The 20,577-nt window shown below is 36.0% G+C and overlaps 1 protein-coding gene and 1 long non-coding RNA gene across 2 annotated transcripts in view; one reads left to right on the top strand and one right to left on the bottom strand.

Annotated features, from left to right (window-relative positions):
• Positions 1 to 20,577, bottom strand: part of LOC139970693 (uncharacterized) — a 243,417-nt gene that overhangs the window by 96,168 nt on the left and 126,672 nt on the right. The window lies entirely within an intron of this gene.
• On the top strand, positions 13,599 to 14,332 carry LOC139971302 (uncharacterized). Its single transcript, XR_011794353.1, has 3 exons — positions 13,599 to 13,653; positions 13,942 to 13,989; positions 14,282 to 14,332. It is a non-coding gene; the product is annotated as an uncharacterized lncRNA (long non-coding RNA).

Genomic DNA, 20,577 nt, shown 5'->3' with positions numbered 1-20,577 from the left:
TGTGCCCAATTTGTTTTTAAGGTGTCATATTCCTTTTTTTTTCATTCCATAACAGATGATCGTCACCTTTACCTGCAGTGCTGATGACTTTTACCCCTGGGGTAGGGGTGGGTGAGACTCGGGTACGTGGAGGGTCGGGTGGCATGAGTAACGATATACAGTCATATCCATATGCTGGATGTGGAAGAAGCTTGTTTCTGTGTCCATCCAGGCTACATCAGATCACTGGCCGGATGGGATTCCTTGGTAACCATGACGTCATCAACTTCCTATCACTCATATTGATATATTCAGCTATGCTTTGTTTCGCGATGTGTTTGTTTCGTTGTAATCGTCAAATATATCGTTTGTATCCGTAACTCGTTCCTTTCGTTTCTTTCTATTACGTTGTGTGTTTTATGACAAGGGTGGAATCTAGGCATATAAAACACATACATATACAACATATACAAACACAAGTAATCTTCCCTGTGTGAATACGACAACATTCTCTCATAACATTCATTGAAATGACTATACTTTATTTTGTGTTCAAGTTTAAAAAGGAATCCCACAAGCTGTTCTGTGACTTCAATATCATGTTGTTATTTAACATCACAAAAAGAGAATGAAATTTTGAGGATTTCCCTGGACGTTTGCGTTACCAAGTAGATGATGACTACATGGCACGTCTTTACCCATACACCTCCCCCCCCCCATCTCCTTCTGGCCCGATCCCTCCTCCCCTCTCCATCTAAAAAATAAATAACAATATATACATATAACAAAGTGTTATAGGCAAATTCAACAACACAATTAAAGACTAAAAAAAAAAAAAAAAACAAAGGTAGTGCGTTTGGCATAGCGAATCGCAGCTCATTACCGCACATTAAAGCATCGGTTCATTTTGTTTATTTACACGTTATATAACCAAGGGATAAGGAAATAACGAAGCGGGGGGGGGGGGGGGGAGTGGCAGTGGCTTCACTTAGACTCGTAGGCAAACTATTGAGATGGATAATAAACATATCACATTTCGGGTCACAGCCTTACTGTTATTTCTTCCAATACAAGTTTACGCTAGCGAAGTGCAGACTGGTGTAAACACTCAGTATATTTTCGTTCTCCGCGTCCATTCATTCGAGCCCAGTTAGCATTGACAATTCACTTATACATATTTAATAATTTGATTATTATTAAAAGAGAGCTGATACCCTTTCCAGTCCAGCTTCACAGAGGATACCTTGCAGTTTTTAAATCTAAATTGCTTATAGTAGTTGATACATAAGAAACACGTCATTGTGGTCACTCCGTATATCGTTATCATTCAGTTACTCGTATGGCGGGCCATCAGTCTCAAATCATGGGGAATCGACTTATATCGATTCCTTCGACTTATACCAGTTTCCAGCAGCTTAAATTGACTTATACCGATTTAAATCGACATAAACCATTTTAATTCGAAATATCATCGATATAAATCGACATATACCAATTTAAATCGACATATACCAATTTAAATCGGCATTTACCAGTTTAAATCGATGATATGTCAATTTAAATTGGTATATGTCAATTTAAATTGACATCTACCAGTTTAAATCGATGATATGTCAAATGAAATCGGTATATGTCATTTTAAATCGATATATACCGATTTAAATCGACATATACCAATTTAAATCGATCATATGTAAAATAAATCGGTATATGTCCATTTAAATCGACTTCTACAAGTTTAAATCGATGATATGTCGAATTAAATCGGTAGAAGTCAATTTCCTTGAACTTATACCAGTTTCTAGCAACTCAAAGTGACATATACCTATTTAAATCGACATATCATCGATTTAGCTCATCCTAGCAAACCGAAAAACATGGTGGGGTGAAAATCCCTAAGGGATTTGCTTTTTATTTCTTTGGGGGTGGGGTCCTCGCTTAGCATTTTCTCTTTTAGCTTCCTTCCATGTCATGGCGGTTAGTTCTTGGGATCAACGTAATATCTAATCCTCCATGACTTGAAACGGAATACAAAGAATGTTTCTATATGGTTCACATGTTCTCATTGGTTTTCCGTCCTTTTGACAGTTACAACACATACAATACCTTGTAATATGATGTTCTTTTTTTCAAGATTAAATTTGTTGCATGAATACATTTGGGTCAGATGATGAAGTTAAAGTTAGTTAGGGGGGTAGGGGGATTTCCGTTGGCCCATAGTCTAATTAAATATAATGGTCCCACCCAATTTTGCATGTTTTTGATGATAAGATATATTTGCCTCAAACCGTATGAATTGAGCGTGACACATTTGCTTGTTACTTAATGGCAATATCAGATCCTATTACAAGACGATTCCATGGTTGCGTACATAAGGTTACCCAATTTACCGAGCTACGTTTATACCTTTCATGCTTAAACCTGATTTTTGTCATGTTACGCCTTTTTCAATGATACAACATCTTTTGTTAAACACAGTAAAACAGAGTTCTGGATGAAAGACACATAATAAATTATAGCAGAGTTCTGGATGAATGATGTCAATTATTTCAAACCCACATTCTATGAGAGGTGACGCAAATACCTCTTTTCAAAACAATAGGAGGAGGAAACTTAATTTTCATTCCGTTCGTTTATTTCTTTGTTATAGAGATCTGATCTTAGATACAATTTTCATGCTTCAGTATAACGTATCGGCAAATGAAATGAGAAGGAGGGGCGGCGGTGAAGGGTGAGTAGCTACGACCTTGAAAGGGATGCTATTGCCTCCTATAACTTATGCTTTATAGAGATTTTAGCTGCTGATAGAGTCGACCATGTCAGAGTGTTGACTTGTATTGCACATATAAGAGCTATTAAAACATCCAAACCCCGTCCTCGTCACCGTCCCTTCCTCATTACCATTCAGTCTTTCAAAATGCAACAATTGTAAACAACATTGGCTGATAATAGATCAAAATGTGATATTTATAAAGATGGTTCTAATATTTTGTATTAAACTAAATAAACACTTCGTATGTGGCGGGGGGGGAGGGGGGTGCTATACACGCAAATACCGCAGTTTCAGAGGATTAATAAACACATCTAGTCACTTGCGGACTAAACAAAGTCTTGTAAGTGACGAATTCCCGATCCCCGTGTTTCCCAAATCTACTTGCATAAACTCGAATTACTGTGCTATTTCCAGACATTCAGATCCCTAAATAAGATTAGTCACATGTAGTTAACGTGTTTGACTTAATAAGTATTGTCCCTTCCTCATTCAAGAAGGTCTTGAAATGTGAATAGGTATTGTTTGTTGAAATTTCAGGCTTAATCCAAGTTCATGATCGTCTGCATAAAATATAGTTGTAAAGGGAGACAACTTACAGCAAGAACTATCTTGCGAGCATAATCTTAAGCAACCTTTTGTGAATAAGAAGATTTCACGGAATCCGTTTTTCTTTTACTGCTTGCTTCGAAGTCATCGGTATATCGGGCATAAGCCTATTGTACATTTAAGTCTTGAAAGGAAGCGACATTCATGCTGCAATGTAAACAAAAACACTGGAGCGTGAGCTTCTTGTTAATAAAGATATTCAGATCCGTTGTTCTTATGAGAGTTAAACAGGATGAATAGAGATTTCGTTGAAGGCAGTGTCGTTCACTGTTACCAATAGATTGTATCCAACCAACAACACCAATTTAAGCTCGTTGAAAGTTGACTCGTCAAATGGTTCAGTGGGTAGAGCAGTGGACTGGTAACCTGATGAACTGAGTTCGGCTCCATCGATGGTTGGTTATACACGTTAAAAATTTCTTTTTCTATTTCAGTAGTCGACGCTGAAGTCTTGATATATTAATTCAACCATATAAATTACTAGCTGATGTGGTGGCCGATGCTGTTAAGAGGGTGACGAAAGACTCATTCCTCGTCGGTCGTGTAAATCGTGGCTAGGGTTCAAGACAGGCCTCTGGCGATAATACCTCAGGCTGTGGCATGGTGCTTTTTTGTGGCCTAGGATCCCGTACCATGTCTCCCTTGTTGTCGCAAAAGAACCCGGGAGGATGCGCAGAAGGTCGGTCAAATCGACCAGAAGCGTACTAGGTGGCGTGCGTGAATCCTTGCCTTTGGCCAGAGGTGGTGACATCTCTGCGACCGGCATGCTTGCAGCCACCGTCCACTGAATACGTGGCCCGATGAGGCGCTATTCTCCTAAAAGTGAATCTACGGATGCCTTTAAGCGCCATATAATTATTTTATATTAAAAAACACCCTGTTTCAAACTAGCGCCATCGAATTCCTTAAAAGCCGTTTTTTTTTCTTGTCACTCTGAAGGTGGAATGTATTTTATTGCAATGGGTTATTTTTGGTAAGCCAAGCAAAACATTCAAACAGTCATGCGGTTCACAGGGGTTTGCAGAAACTTAATTAAACTCATTGTTTGACATAAATGTGTTGGTAAAGATTTACACAACCTACACCAAAACAAGCATTATATTCGTTGCAATACTAGAGACATACAAGCCGGCAAGGCCATGAGACCAAATATTTAATATATATAGAATTCAATCTATATCACTTTTGCAAGAAAATCAAAGTATACCAGTTTCAATATGGTCCCATTATAAGCAACAGTGTTGTAGCAAATTCTCATACCGGATAGTAGGTAGTTTCGGAAACTGAGTGATTCTGAAGAACTTTGTTTGAGATTCACACAAAACAAATACCCCGTATTGTGTTTTGATAACTTCAGCAACAAAATTAACTTTGATATGCCGTGGAACGTTAAAAACCACTGCTCTCGGTCTAGCTAGGGTTGTATAGCACATTTACTTACTTTTTTGTTTGTTCTTTTGAATGACCCTTTAAACAGTTGAGTTTAGTTAAAGTGACTGGACCATTTAATTAGTTAATTACACAGCCCATCAGACTAGTTCCTCCGTCGGTTGCACTACACAACTCAATGGGAGAAATTAAGATGATATGGTTTCAAATGACATGTTTATAATGTATTACTAATTTGTTAAGGACAAATGTTGTCGAATGCCATCCAAGGGTACTCTGTTGCTTATATGAAGTTTAACGAACATATTCTGGTTGACCTAAAAAACAACGGATTAACATTAACTATAAGAACTGCAGTGAGGAGCCGACGTCACCATCAAGTTAGCCTAAACGAATATTCAAGAAATTAAGTATATTTAACGATACATATCTTGAAAAATAATGGAATAGCTACAGAAACATTATTGGACTCAAAGTTGTCTGTTTTCTTTGTATTATAACATATCAAGACTAAAATTCTACCTTATTTATTATTTAATTATTTAAGTGAGTTATCGAGTTACAACAAAATGTAGTTGCCGATCATTCTCCCGTGATTGATTACCGGGGATGCTTTTTTAAGAAAAGTCACCCAGGAAAGAACCTGGGCAAGAAAACCAAACTACCGAACGTCTGATCTGCTCTCAACCCCAGTCCCCTTGCATCGAGACTGTGACTGTGTGATCATCGTCAGGTTTGTATAACCATTCCCCTCGGAAGGGAACATATACTACACATGATCTTCGGGGATGTCTTCAACTCTTCGGTCTATCTGTTCGTTGTACACGTCTCAGGATAAAACTAGTTTGATCTCGGAAGAATGTTACCCGATTCCCTGTTCTTTATTCTAATTGTTTCACAAGTCAATGGACTACATTCTGATGAACAATGAACAGATGAAGAAAACTGCCATTAATGGAATACCAAGTAGTCCCCGTTATGTCCAACACGTTACACACTAATGAACTTTATCGATACTCATTGACGAACCACATCTTCCTTATTCAAAACAAGTTTATAACAATAGAGAGAGATTAATGCCATTCAAGTGGTGCAGTTTGCTTTCATATTACTGAAACCTGTACGACAAGATGTTTACGCTATGTGAGCAGTCCAGAATTAATAGTGAACTTTTAGCGTTTTAACCAGCTTTCGGTTACACGTTTCTAGCATTCAATTAATTACTCTATAACGACGAAAAGACATAAAAGACATGACATTAATATCCTCCTACTTGAGGTACGTATGTGAGGCGCATGTGAGGCGCATTTGCATCCATTATTATCATTTGCAGTAAAATATATACGATTAAATAAGAAGACCCCTTTTATGGGTTCCAAATGAGAAAAATAGAAGACTATATATTCAATCCGTTGACAAATCGTTACTTGTTAGTGGATAGATCCAGTTATGTTTTTGTATGACGTTTGTTTGGTAAAGGGACGCAAACTCGGTCACGATGTGGTTCCAAGCGGTACCATTATCTGGCAGCAGCACTAAATAACAGCACATAAATAAAGAGATGACATATTATATAAGTCAAACTTTAATGTAAACAATAATATTATTAATTACCTTCTCTGTTCCTAATTAGATGCTATCTTGATGGATACTGAATATCCAAACTTTTTACGTTCGTTACAAACCAAGAAAACATATATAGTTCTCTTTTCCCATACTCAGTTTATCTTGATCTCACGCTTCAAGACCAGCTAAAACTCTATCCTGACTTTGGGCTGGCAAACCTATGGTGGAGGGATGGGGAGTGGTTAGCACTCCCCATATATGAGTTTACGTCGGGTCAGATCGACGGAAACCCGGAAAATGTTGCGGTTTCTTGTGAAAAATCCTGAAATTTGTGTGAAACATCTCTTCCGGGTAATGATCCACCCAAGGATGTCGGGTGGAATGATGGTGTCTCGGTTATTCCGGAAGGAACTGATACTGAATGGGTATATGTACAATGAGGTAAGATATGAATTTATTACAATTCTACCATCTAAGATAATACATCTTAGGCCTTAATAATATCATTTCTGCGATGCCAGGTCATCATCGGTAGTTGGTGTGCAAGAAATTTACCTATTGATCGTTTTCTGCTTGAAAAATAAATAAACTAAGACAAAACTAATTATAGACTTAATTAATAAATGCCTCAGAATGCACCATTTCACGTCGAATATTTTTTTTTGAGGGGAGGTATAGGGGAGAGTGGAGTGAAAAGTGGTGGGGGAGGGGAGAGGAGGGTGAGTGGGTCCTCCGTATCCTCTATTAGGAAGTTGGCTTCTTTAGGCCCACATCACGTCCTTTATCCGCCTATGTATGCTCATAGTGCTGTGTCATACATATGTTTCTCAATTCGTAAAATATTCGAATCTTCGGAAAACTTCGCGCAACAACTCTACAAAGCAGCAATTCTGAATAGCTCAAAAGAATTTGGTTCCTGTGGTAAATTTTGAACCGGGAACAGATAGTGAAATGAAAACTCGCAAAGGACACTGCGTGATCATTGCGAAAGCGTAGGACATGTATAGGTCGCCTTTTGCATAGCCTACAACGGTATAGTGTCAAAGATACGCTAGATCCTTAACTCCAATACCATACACAGTGACGTCAGTACACATACGAGCCTACACACGTTTTTTTACTGTATGATTTATTGCAGTGCGTCCGTACCAACACTGCGATGGGAACAACTTGCGCGTGTACGTGCGCGCATTCGGTAACCGATGTGCTATAACAGGTCTCTGTATAGTATATATGTTTCGAAGGACACAACAGATCTCGGAGCGTAACTTGTTGAAACGCACTGAGTGATCATTGCGCGAGCGTTACTGTACATGTGACGTCACACAGAAATGACATGGACAACGACGATAAACATTATAAGGTACATATGTAATGTAATGTTTATATTGCAATTGCTCTTCGTTGAAGATAAGTCTATTGTGTGATTTCTCAAGATGTTCTTTACATTCTCACTGGCAAGCTACTATGCTTCCTCTTACATGGCTAGGAAGTTCACCAAATTCCTGGCCTATAGTCGAGGTAAGTTAAGACCAAGAAATATATGTTAATTTTTCCATTTTCAGTCGTCAGTTTATGTGGAACGCTATATGATGTCCTCGAGTTATTTGGAATTTCTCGTATTGCGAAATGATACTAACTTTATAGGACAATTAGTTCAATTTAGACATCATCTCACTAGTTAAATATCATTCCTACATGTATATAATTCCTACATGATATTCCATACGCCAGTAATATTAAGTTTGTGCACGATTTTATTGTTACCTTTTTCTTACGGTAACTGTAAGTCCGAATAAAGCGTATACCTATATAACGGGATTGTCAAATATTATGTTTGCTTCTAAAACATGACATCACTTAATAGGCCAATCTCAACACATAATTTGGTACGGTGTGTAGGGGGTAAGGGTAAGGGTGAGGTGCTGTGGGGACCTGGATGGCCAGGCCACCGTTACTGTGCGTGAGGCATTTCATTAACTACGTGTTTTATAGTAGGTGAATGTAACATCGATTGTCAATATTGGGAAGGCAGATAACTGAGAGAAATTGTTCAACGATCACAATTTGCATTTTCAATGCTCTATAAAGCGTTCGTAAAAGTTCCCTATATTCAGTTCATTCAACGTGGAGGTAGGTTGGGTCTCTTTCTCTCTCCCTTCCATTTAAAGTTTTCCATCTCCCCACCCCACCCTGACCCTTCCTTACCCTTGAGGAGTCCAATATTTCTTGGTAACATGAATTACTGATCTCAGTCAAAAAAAATTTTTAATATAAAAACCCTTATATAAAGCTAGCCCAGCACACACCCGTCCATAGTGACGCCTAACAAGACTTATATCAGATCTCTGCATACAATGTTTCTGATTCCATATACTAACCACAATATAAGGCAAGTCATTAAAAGAAACTGAATTCATCTTCTTAGTTAGTCAGATATATTTTCGTTTATCCTCAGCTCAATACATCCTCCCAGAAGGATGTTACGAGTACCGTCCTCCGTTTCAAGGTAAGGTGTAGGTCAAAGTCAAATTACGTCATCCAATTATGGGCGAGCATTTATATCACGTGATTATTAATAGATCCATTAAATAGAGGAATAGCATATAATATATTGACCAGTGACTTCAATAATAATTTGGATTGGAAGGGACGGATGGGGGGAGGGGGGATCCTATGGTAGCTTACAGGGTAAGGAGAGGAAAACTTTCAGAAACGAGGTATGTGTATATAGTTAATCATTCTCCTGGTATGATTCTGTGGTTTGCTTTTCCTTCCACGGTGAGTAAGGTAACGATGAGACGACCATGTCACTCTCATAATGCCCCTTCACCCCATCCCACCCCTCCAAGGTACATGGCGACGTGATAGTCTTGCATTCCGATTCTAAGTGAAGCTATGTAGTTTAAACATCGTTCTTATTACTGTTTTCATCTACATAGATCTAAAACGGAAACCCTTCACTCGGGAACTTCCCGTCACCGAAGAAAATGTTTCTTCGCTTCTTTGCTTTCCATCAGGTATTTCTCCAAGTTTATTTTTCTAGTTTCTACAGTACTTTACAATAACTCAGCATTCAGATACAATTCCATGACCGACGGCTGTTCATTTTGCTACCGCCCTCTAATTACAAAGATCTGAACCATTCATCGTCCTTTCACGGTTGATCGGGCAAGAACTTAATAAATAATTTTAAGTTTCCATGGATGTTTTTAATTTCGTCTGTGCTTGCTTTCTTTATTGTGTGTATGCGTGTGTATGTCACTTAATAACATTAATGCTCAGATGATGTCACTTTCACTTATATATGCATACTCTCTTTTCTTTTTTTTAGAGCAAACCCTGCGCATGCGTGAAGATCCTTTTAACAGTAAGCGTAATCATCTCTTCCTTTACGTAATGAATACTAATTTTCACGTTAAAGCACATAGTGAAGTGACTCATTTATATAAAGAAATTGTTCGCTGACCATTCATAAAACAAGATCACATACATATTAAATTCAAACTTTACATTAAACTATAATGTTGTTAATTTGCTTTTTACTCCCATTCAGGCTATCTTGATCTTACGATGCAAGATCAGCTAAAACTTTATCCTGATTTTATGCTGGCAAAATTTGAAGGTGAGTTACTATGACTTCTTGTATTGAAAGAAACATGCGAACAATATACTTTATTTAAATGAACACAAAACCATTTAATTAATTGGTTTTATCATGACGGTTTGAAATAGTTGTTAATTGTTGCTTATATCAGTTTGTTCTTTTCTTTCTTTACTGCAGCAGAACGCCTCATTCAAGGCCTTCCTTCATGTGTTCCTCTCGATCACAAGAACGGTAAGTCGAACTTTATACGTAGTACAGTATACCCAAAATATTGAAAAAAAACGAGATTGTACGTAAAACTCATTAAACACTATTGAGCATACATTTTATCATTCGATATTTTATATTTTGTACTTAATCTTTCCTTTAGATCCTGAGAGAATGTTACTGATTGCAAGCGGTTACTTTGGGATCAATAATTTACCTCGAGGTGAGTTTTTTTTTAAAGAAAGGTTTCCTTGTTGTTATCTTTACTCAATGCCTGTAGTATCAGAACACACATACACACACACACAGTCTCTCTCTTCTCGTTACCGTCCCTCTCACCTCATCCACTCTTCATGACATCCACCCATTCCCCCTTTTATTCACTTCACTGCCGAATAGAAAATATCAGAATGCAGACCTCGCAATCTGATATTGTTACTTACCGTTCGTGATCTGAATATGGTTACTTACATTCGTGATCGAAATATGGTTACTTACATTCGTGATCTGTATATGGTTATTTACATTCGTGATCTGTATATGGTTACTTACATTCGTGTTCTGAATATGGTTACTTACATTCTTGTTTTGTATATGGTTACTTACATTCGTGTTCTGAATATGGTTACTTACATTCGTGATCTGAATATGGCTACTTACATTCGTGATCTGTATGTGGTTACTTACATTCGTGATCTGTATATGGTTACTTACATTCGTGATCTGAATATGGTTACTTACATTCGTGTTCTCAATATGGTTACTTACATTCGTGATCTGTATTATGGTTACTTACATTCGTGATCTGTATCACGAGTCATTCCATCATAAAATCGGCAAGTCATGGTCAGTCGAGTCATTGCCTCGATTCACTGTATTATCTCTCAGACTAACATATCTCTACAGACTAAAATATCTCTACAGACTTAAATAATTTGGACTGTTTGAATTTCATGTGAAATTCTTTTGTGATTAGTATACTAAAGATATGGAATAAAAATCCATTTACAATTTAATATTTTTCGTCAGACCATAACTTGATTATATATTTTATTTTGTAGTCGAGCAGTACACGACCCCTGCTGCCTTCGAGTTTCATCAACAAGATGATACTACCTCTACCTGGTCTGGTAAGATATATTTTGTTCCCATTCAGTATTTCATCACTTTCGTGACTTTTTAATACCATAAACGATATGGAAGTTGGTGCACAGTACATCGCCAATAAGTAAAACCTAAGAGAAAGGGAAGAAAACAAACTATCGATGTCATAAATGTTTCAGTTTATTTTATAAAATCTTCCCCAATTTTATTCACGCTGCAGATATTCAGGGCCAACACAATCAACAGACCACTACAACGAGATGTGAAGGTAAAGTAACACTCACTGTAGTCGGTAGGCTATAATATATGGTTATACTATATTGAAGCATTTAGGTGTATCTTCTTTTTCAAGACTGTGTGGTGGTGGGGGGGGGGGGGTGGGGTCACCTGTGGAAGTCTATGCAGTCCCGTATTTAATATTTTTCAGTAGGTAAAACATTTTGACGAGAAAAGTCACTTTTTCCTTTTTTTCAGGTTACACCCTGACTTACTACCAGTATACCTTCAAAAGTTCAACTGGTGAGTATTGAGTGAAAATGAATTACGTTTTGTGCGCAAGAAAAGTTAAAACTAAATTGATGTGAAAAATTGAATATTAATCTTTCATTTCTTTCTATAATTTCAACTCAAGGTAATAAATCTGAGATTTATGTAATAAAAGTCTTCTTGACTGTTTTCTAATATAAAATTATTTGACAATCTTTGCAGGCCCTGATCAGATCCAAAACACCGAGGAAACTCTAACAGGTGAGAAAAATAGATAGTTTTGATTGCTTTTTATTTTAAATTCTAACACGTACTTTTGAAATTATTACTTCAAAATGCTTTTTCATATTTCTTTCAGATCCGACCGGTACCAAGACAGCCACCAAATACATGTACTATTGGACTGGTAAGTGTCGCTATATTGTGTCACATGTCATTGCCAAGGTGTTTCTCTTCGGATGTTCATTTGGCGGGTGGGGTGGGGGGTTGTGGGCGTAACTTATGCTCAATATATACTGTATCATCTGGAGTTATAGATGGAGATAAACAGTGGTGTGGGAAGGATTACTTCATGGAGCTATTACGGCTCCTTGACTACTTACAACAAGTAGTCACATAGCCTTAAAGTCATCGACACTGTGACTTTTTCTGTGAGTTTATTGTTTCAGCGATATTAATGGATTCCTCTTTCCTTTCTCTGACAGATGGAGTGTCTTCATACCAACTGAAGGCGAATAAGATAACAACTCAATCCGAAGGTTTCAAATATTTAATAATAATAATAATAATAATAATGATAAGGAACCATGAATATCAAATTACAATTGATATTATATATTAAGTATTCTGGTACATTAATAATACCTTTGTTTTCCTATTAGTCTGTCATATTATGATGTTACGTAATATATTCTCTGTTTACAGACGGACAAACTATCACCCATACACAGGACATTCAACAGTGTGATTACTCTGGTGAGTAACCTACTGTTCATTATTTTGTTATTATTTATTATTTTACCCAATTATTAATTAATTTATTATTTGAAACAATCATAAGACATAATTAGCTTCTCATCAACTTAATAATGTGTTTAGCAAATTTCCTCATCTTTCAACCACCCTACTATCCATCACTGTACAAAACATAATCGAGGAAGTTGTAACGCACATTGCTTCAGTATTATATCGATACGGCTACATTTGTAATTATTAAATAATCCATAATTTGTTGTAAATTACTCTCCTCGTTCACAGTTTTTGGGATTGGCAAGGAAGAGCTTAGCCACATCACTGATAACACTGTAGTAGGTAAGTAGCTATATACCTCTGTCATTGATATACATGCATTGATATACGATCGCACAGCGATAGAAAGAAATCCATACCTTTGATAATGTCGTGAATACTTATATAACCTTCCTCTTGTCAATTCATCATTGTTAACTGTTATAGTTTATGGAACGCCACCCACCCAGTATAATTTACAATTTTTTTTATTTTGTTCCCTTCTTATTTTAGCTGGAAAGCAAACAACAACAAACAAACAATTCAGTTTGCAGACCAGTGTTAGTGGTGAGTCGGATTTATTTATATAAAATATGAATGAAATGAATCTTAACATAACACGATCTGCTCTTCATAAAGTTAAAAGACTTCAAAAGATAAATAATCAAGTTTCTCTGCGAAACTCGTTTATTAAACTTATTTTATCTTTCTTTGTTCTTTATGTTGTTATATTTCCATAGTTTGGAATTAAATTGCTGCTACAAACAGTTGTCATGTAAAGGATAAAAATAAGAACACATGAACCGGATGACAGTAAAGTTTTTTAACAAGTTGCAGATTTGTAATTAACTTGATTTACATATTGTATCCTCAGACGGGACATCATGTCAGAGTCAAACTCAGAGTGGCTCGGAGGAAACTGTATCAGGTATGGTTTAGTAAAGACCATTAACCTTCATTTCTAAGCTATCTTGTGTAAACAAATATTTACGAAAGTAATAAAGTAAACATGTAAATGTCAAGAAAACCAATTTAACCTTTCACACTCTTGTTTCTATATTATTTTATATTGTTATGTTCCTACTGTATCAAGTACGGTAAATGAAAAAATGTAGACCACTTGAAGTAACAAACATTTTGTATTAAAGATTGTGTCCCGAGGCTTGCAGGTATCAAAATATAATCATTACTTCTAAACTTTTGTATTTACTTCCAGATGATGACGTCACAACTACAGTATATCAGGATCAGCGAATCTCAACTGGTGAGTGATTTTAATCAGAAATAATATTGATTCAGTCATTTAGTGATATATTACAGTAAGTATTCGTATAATAATCAATATCGAAAAATGATGTTACTCTGAGGATCGTGAATTTCTTAATATTGATAAATATAGATCAATAATTTATGATACCTTCGCGCTTGTACCGATATATATCCTATCATGGTCAAGGGGATATCACAGTAGGCTATATTATACGTTGTTTGTGTTGCTTTGCTCATTTGCTTTTTAGTAGTGCCCTTCTTATACCATATCCTTGTCTTATATATAGATGGAGTTTCATCCAGTGTAGTGACGTCATCAAGCCAATCGACCCGCACAGGTAATTATAAATCGATTATGCAAATGTATACTTGAGAGTTTGTATCTCTATTACCGTTAAAGGATTCATCTAAAAAGCGAAAAAAAAGAAGCAATTTCTAATACAATCCATGTAGTCATTCATTGTATATTTTCGGGGGGGGGGGCAATGACTTTCTCCGGGAGGGGCAGGCAGAGCCTTTCTAAAGGCCAAGTATATATATCTCACGATGTTTCCTTTGTTCTCCATCATAGGCCGTTTGAAGACAAATAAATTTATTTTGTATTTTCTTGTTCATAGATGATACTTACTACAGCCACAGTTTGCTGGAGACGACTACGAATGGTAATAATTTACTCATCTCAATTTGGCGATACATGTATAGCCTGTCATAATGTATTATCAATATTACACAAAACAATAATTGTAACAAACATTGACAGACACATCACGAAGATTTAATTTTCTTAAGTCGTTCGATCGAAGTATTAAAATTCCTTACGAAGTATCTATCGAGTATCGAGATATAAGAATTATATGAAAATTTTATACAATCATACTTGGGAGTATTTTCTTACATGTATCGATGAGAAGTTAACGGATGCGTCTTTATATTCGCCGTTTGGTTTCATGTTTATGGAGCAACTCGGGGTAACAGTCTGTCTTTTGCAACAATTACCAAATTGTTTATTTATTTTACAGATGGAAGTTACGAATACCAGGCTGAGGAGATAGACCTACGACAATCAGGTTTGTATATTTACGTCAAAAGATTCCATACATTTAAAATAAGTACGTTATTCTGTAACAAAGTTTTAACCAATGACTGGACATAACATAAAGGATTATTTTACACACGTTTGGCCATGGCTATTTCTTGAGTTACATTATCAGACGTGCACAGGATTTCAAAGATGGGGGGGGGGGGTGATTAATTGCTAAATTTGCCCAGACTGATTTACGTAGGGGCATGACCGTAGAATGTACAGAGGCGGATCAAGGGTTCTTAAAGGAAGGGGTGTGGCACTGTGGTCTTTTAAGCCGACTTCCGAATAAGCATAAAATGTTCAAACATCAAAATAAATGATGCATTCTGGGGTATATTTAGACTAGAAATTATGTCTATAATTCGATCTAACGCAAGTTTTGGGCTTATAAATACTTTTGAATTTCTGAGTGAGTCTGAAAAGCGGCCCATTCACCCCATACCCCCTTGGTTCTACACCTCAGGACGTCAGTGGGCCCAGAGGAGTCGTATTATTCTCTTCCACCCACTGACTATAGAGAAAAGCGCCACCCCCAACTCGGGAAAGCCTCTGATTTTATATTTTTTCTTTATCCATAAAATACATTTTGTAGTAAAGTTACCAATAACATCAGAAACAATGTCTCTTAAACGAATAATGATTTTAACTAGTCATATTGACCTTTGACCTTTCTGAGATTACATTTTCACAGCCACTATAAGATTGACATTGACGATCCTCTTATTTACCAACAGACGGTTTTTTCTTCATCAAACAAACCTACCCAGCAGGGAAAGGAGACGACGTGTTCACTCATGGTATGATACATGTTTACATTATCAATATACATTATTAGATCGTTAAAATGAGTATTAGAGACATTTCATCACTGCATGGAATATATTCACACGTTCACAATACTGTGCGGTATACGTAAGAGTGTATTTTATAGAACATATATATATATACCGTACTGTATACTTCTCGCTGCGATGTTAGTAAATTTTCGCTAGGATCGAAACGTCGGGGCCTTTTACTTTGACACATTTTCTTACACATGTTCTTTAGTGTTTAAGCAGTTTCCTAACAGTTTTTTTTTGTTGTTACTTTTCGTCAATTGCAAAGACAGCTTTCCAAACTAGTATAATTAATAACCCGAACTATTCATGGACCGTATAGTTACACGAGCTTCTTCTGCCCAATTTATTTTAGAGGTGTCATTCTTTTTTTTCCATTTCAAAACAGATGATCGTCACCTTTACCTGCAGTGCTGATGACTTTTACCCCCGGGGTAGGGGTGGGGTGAGACTCGGGTACGTGAAGGGTCGGTTGGTGTTGAATAACGGTATAAAGTTTCATATCCACTGATTGGATGTCGAAGAAGCTTGATCTGTGTCCATCCATACTACATCAGATCACTGGCCGGATGTGATACCTTGGTAACCATGACGTCATCAACTTCCTATCACTCATATTGATATATTCAGTTATGCTTTGTTTCTCGATGTGTTTGTTTCGTTGTAATCGTCAAATATATCGTTTGTATGCGTAACTCGTTCCTTTCGTTTCTTTCTATTACGTTGTGTTGTTTTATGACAAGGGTGGAATCTAGGCATATAAAACACACACATATACAATCACAAGAAATCTTCCCTGTGTGAATACGACAACATTCTCTCATAACATTCATTGAATGACTATACTTTATATTGTGTTCAAGTTTAAAAAGGAACCACACAAGGTGTTCTGTGACTTCAATCTCATGTTGATATTAGACATCGCACGAAGTGAATGAATTTTTGGGGATTTTCCTGGATTTTTGCGTTACCAAGAAGATGGTGACTACAGGGCACGTCTCTACCCATACACCTCCCCCCTATCTCCTTGTGGCCCGATCCCCCCCCCCCCCCCCGCTCCATCTAAAAAATAATAACAATAAATAAACATAACAAAGTGTTATAGGCAAAATTCAATCAAAAATTAAAGACGAAATCAAAAGAACAAAGGTGCGTTTGGCATAGTGAAGCACAGCTCATTACCGCACATTAGAGCATCGGTTCTTTTCTGTTTATTTACACGTTAGATAAGTAAGGGATAGGGAAATAACGGGCGGGGGGGGGGCAGTGGCTTCCCTTGGACTCGTAGGTAAACTATTGCAATATATAAGAAAATCACATTTCGGGTCAAAGCCGTACTATTATTACTACTATTACAAGTTTACTCTAGCGAAGTGAACGGACTGGTATATACAGTATATTGTCGTTCGCCGCGTCCATGAATTCGAGAGCCCAATTCGAATTGACAATTAACTTACACATATTTAATAGTTTTTATTATTATTAAGAAAGAGCTGATAACCTTTCCAGTCCAGCTTTACAAAGGACACCTTGCAGTTTATTAATCTAAATTACTTACAGTAGTTTATACTTAAGAAACACGTCATTGTGGTCACTCCGTAGCGTTATTATTCAGTTACTCGGAGGGAAACAAGGATCCGCGTTTATACTGTCTGTCGTGGTAACGACCCGTGACACTGAGACCAGGCTGTCAATATTAGAACTGAGATTAAGACGTTCATCTCTCTGACGTGGATAGTTTATGAAATGGTAGAGTGAATCTTGACTATACGCAGTGGTGCTCTCCTGAAAATGTTTCTGGATAACATTTGAAAGACTTCCAACTCAAATCTGAATCACGCACAGAAAACAAAACTTAGTTATCTATGGTCCCTTTTCATTGTTCGTATCACACTGTTTTACACATTTTCTCAAGGGAGAGATGACAAGCACTTTATCCTTCTCCGTGCGGACATAGAACCACAACCGCATAACTTACATTTACCCATCCTTTGTCATAATAAATGTATTCAGCATTGTTACAGAGAAACTCCGGTTAATTTAGAAATCTTCAAAACGAAATACTTTGTTATCTAGCGCCACTATCATGTCACGCTGATAAACAGGAGATAATCCGTTACTACTTTAATGTAAATATCAATATAAGCCTATCACAATACCCCACCGAATATCAATATAAGCCTGTATACACTCACAATTTGTATATTAATATATACCTATGTATGCTCACAATTTATGTATAAATATAAGACAATACATACTCATAATTTATATATTATTATTAGCCTCTATATGCTCATAATTTATACATCAATATTAGATCATTTATGCTCCCAATTTTTTATCAATACCAGAATATATATGCTTACAATTTATAGGTCAGTGTAAGCCTCTATATGCTCTCAATTTATATATATCAATATAATCCTATATATTCTCACAATTTATATATTAATATAAGCATATATATGCTTACAATTCATATATATATATATATATATATATATATAAACATATATATGTTCACACTTCAAATATCAATATAAGCCTATATATGCTCAAAATTTAAATATCAATATAAGCCTATATATGTTCACAATTTATTTATATATAATATAAGCATATATATTCTTACAATTTATATATCGATGAAAGCCCATATTTGCTCACAATGTGTTAATTAATAAAGCATATATATGCTCACAATTTATACATCAATATAGGCCTATATATGCTCACTAATGATATATTTATATAAACCTGTTATGCTCACAATTATATATCAAAAAGCCTATATATGCTCACAATTGATATATCAGTATAAGTCTACATATGCTCACAATTTATATATTAATATCAGCCTTTATATGCTCACAATTTAAATATCAAAATAAACCATATATGCTCACAATGTATATGTTAATATCGGCCTATATATGCTCACAATTTATATATTATTACCAGCCTATTTATGCTTACAATTGCTAAATTAACATAGATCTATAGATGCTCAATATCATTATAAGCCTATATATGCTCACAATGTATTTATCAATATAAGCATATATATGCTCATAACTTATATATCAATATAAGCTTATATATGCTCACAACTTGCATATTAATATTAGCATGTATATGCTCACAATTATTGTATCAATATAAGCCTATATATGCTCACAACTTGTCCATGATTATCCTTCTTATTCTAATTCTTCTCAAGATAAAGACGGTAGTGCTAGTACTTTCATGATACTACTGTAACTAGAACTGATGCTAGAACGTCTCGTGCATAAAAAATGCAAAATAACAATAAACACCACGTTAATCTTTACTGTATGGAAACGTGTATAAGGTGTCGTCAAAATGACCTTTTCGACGGTAAATATAGAAGCAATTTACCACAAAATGATTAAAGGCTCAGGTACGGCCAGTGGGTCAGGAAGCGAGAAGGAAGGAAGGGCATATGCAGACACAAGACATAGTACCAAACTAATAATTAGGCTATCGGTGAAACTGAAATATCATTTCTTTCCAGGAACAGCATATAACATAGCAACAATAAACGGGTACTTTGACCGGCGTATAACAGACAGATACAGCTTAAAATAAAGAAAGAAATAACTGACTAAGTACTGGCGTGGAACTCGGTTGCTCCTTTCACAAATATGCATGACGTGTAAACACAGTTATAAAATCGCCCTTTCCTAAGGACTATGTCTGCCTAATGCAGCGAAAACGCTAGAACTATTACATAATACAAAGCAATATTATCAAATGCAAACCTTCCTCGGAAAGTCATTTTCACTTCAGCGTAATACTGAAAACATCAACAATATATTGAACAATTTGCTGCAATGAAACATTCCTTAATCTAATAATCTGTTTGGAGTAAAATATGATGAATTAAGCTCAGTGTGTCATGATTTCAACATTGTGCAGCAAGAGGATAAATTGCTGCAAAATTGCAGCGAAAGACCTTAACATTTTGACAGAACCTTAAAGTTTCAATAGTGAGATAATAAACAACGGATTCTAATTAAAAGGCAACAAAATTGTCCATTTAATTAAAGCGTATTTGTTCACACTTTTATTACACTGTCACATCTTCCCGGTAAGTAATGCAAAAACCTGTTCTTATGCTCGGGAAAACGTAGTGTATGAATCGAGTATATACCGTACTGGCTTAAACATCGCTGTATCGCAAGGTTGTATTATTAGGGAGATTTTAATGGTTTTTAATTTTGACTCAAAACTGAATGAAACCAAAAGGTTATAGCCATGGAGTCTAAATGTCTTTAATAATGATAATAATAATATGAAAATGAATAAACCGTTGTTCATTTGAAGCACAAAAAGGAGGTTTCATGAATTCGACCAACATTTCATATCTGACATTTTAAAGTTTATACCTGAATTCTAATCTCATTCGAAGCGAGAAAAACAGTATAAGAACTTTTATTTATCATAATTGATTCCTTATAGAAGAATCCAATGAATAAATTATAGATTTCAAAGTTGGGAGTTCATCCCTGCCTTCTCAACGACTACCGTGGAGTCTAAAGCTCCTTAATAATATGAAAATGAATAAACCGACAAGGCTTATGTAACAGTGGTAACCATTTTCGTTTCCTTATCGATGGCTTAGGCAAAAGGCGACAAG

This window comes from Apostichopus japonicus, chromosome 8, assembly GCF_037975245.1.
Source record: "Apostichopus japonicus isolate 1M-3 chromosome 8, ASM3797524v1, whole genome shotgun sequence".
Taxonomy (NCBI): Eukaryota; Metazoa; Echinodermata; class Holothuroidea; order Aspidochirotida; family Stichopodidae; genus Apostichopus; species Apostichopus japonicus.
This window is presented reverse-complemented; position numbering and strand designations above follow the sequence as displayed.